Here is a 1,762-nt window from a genome sequence, read left to right as displayed (position 1 = left end):
GGATCTCATTTTGGGTGACATCCTGTATCCGGACATGCTACGACTTGGCCCACATTCCAACTGGCCATCTCACCACCCACTCGACTCGGGCTCAAGCCTTATCTGCCTCTTTCTTCGCCCATGTTCCCATTCAGGAAACATGTCACGCGGCTACCTGGTCTTCCATCCGCACCTTTGCATCACACTATGCATTGGTCCAGCAGTCCAGAGATGATGCCGTATTTGGCTCAGCAGTCTTACATTCCGCAACATCTCGCTCTGACCCCACCGCCGAGGTAAGGCTTGGGAATCACCTAACTGGAATGGATATGAGCAAGCACTCGAAGAAGAAAAGACAGTTACTTACCTTTTTAACTGTTGTTCTTCGAGATGTGTTGCTCATATCCATTCCAAACCCGCCTTCCTTCCCCACTGTCGGAGTAGCCAGCAAGAAGAAATTGAGGAGCGGAGGGGCCGGCAGGGGTATATATCCGGCACCATAGCGGCGCCACTCCAGCTGGCGCCCTACCTGCCCACTGAGTGTTGTTAGGGTAAAAATCTCTGATGAAAATGCACGCAGCACGCGCACACCTAACTGGAATGGATATGAGCAACATATCTCGAAGAACAACAGTTACATAGGTGAGTAACCGTCTTTTATCGCAGGTGTTACCCGAAATTGGGCCAGCTAGTTAGCGTAGGGAGGACTAATGACCCACCAGAGTTTGGCAGAAATCAACACGTTTATTATACTGATAGCTAAGATCAAAAGAAATGGGGAGTGTCACACTCACACTTGCAGGATTGGCACGGCACTGGAGATGTCAGGATTCTGCAAGGTAAGTGTCCCACAGCGCAGTGATGGATGGTGCGATGAAGGTAAGTCTTCCTGAGGCACAATGAAATACAACACAGTGAACCACTGGCCAGGCGGTCTGGGCGAAGGTCATTCACTGGAGGTACAAGCTTGTGAGTGACTCCTGAGCACAGGGCCCCTTCCCTTTTTAAGGACCTGCTCTTCATGGCCTGCGACTAGAGATGACTTGGCTGCATCTGGTGGGTCACACTCCACTTTGGGTAGTGTCCATGCTCTGGGTGTGTGAGTGTGCCTAATTAGAATCCCAGACACCTTGTCTACCTGGAAGCTCTTCTGCTCTTCAACCAGCCCCTTCATCCCACAAGCATTCCAGGAGGGAGGGGAAGGATAAAGCCACTTCACAGACATTCAGAGAGGGAGAGGAGACAAAAGTGGGAGAGAGGGGAAGTATAACAGACCTTTTGAGCATAGAAATCACTGCTGCTCCTACAACAGCAGGGACAGGCCTGTAGTAGCTGGGAAAATTAAGCCACCATGTTGCTGCCTGGTTTTGAAACAGGGACCTCTTGCATGTTGGGCAAACGTGATAACCACTACACTACAGATACTCTGTTGTAGAGCTCTGCCCCTCCCTTCCTAAGAACATAAGAATGGCCATACTGGGTCAGACCAAAGGTCCATCCAACCCCATATCCTACTGCCAACAGTGACCAATGCCAGGTGCCCCAGAGGGAGTGAACCTAATATGTAATGATCAAGTGATCTCTCTCCTGCCATCCATCTCCACCTTCTGACAAAGAGAGGCTAGGGATACCATTCCTTACCCATCCTAGCTAATAGTCATTCATGGACTTAACCTCCATTAATTTGTCTGCAAAAAGAACAAGGAGTACTTGTGGCATCTTAGAGACTAACATATTTATTTGAGCATAAGCATTTGTGGGCTAAAACCCACTTCATCAGATG

At 49.4% G+C, this 1,762-nt stretch overlaps 1 non-coding gene across 1 annotated transcript; it reads right to left on the bottom strand.

Moving 5' to 3' along the window:
* Window positions 1-1,331: 1,331 nt before the first annotated feature.
* TRNAV-AAC lies at window positions 1,332-1,404 on the bottom strand. The gene has a single exon. It is a non-coding gene; the product is annotated as a tRNA-Val (tRNA).
* Between the last annotated feature and the right edge of the window lie 358 nt (window positions 1,405-1,762).

This window comes from Gopherus evgoodei, unplaced genomic scaffold (genome assembly GCF_007399415.2).
Source record: "Gopherus evgoodei ecotype Sinaloan lineage unplaced genomic scaffold, rGopEvg1_v1.p scaffold_79_arrow_ctg1, whole genome shotgun sequence".
In the NCBI taxonomy this organism is placed as follows: Eukaryota; Metazoa; Chordata; order Testudines; family Testudinidae; genus Gopherus; species Gopherus evgoodei.
This window is presented reverse-complemented; position numbering and strand designations above follow the sequence as displayed.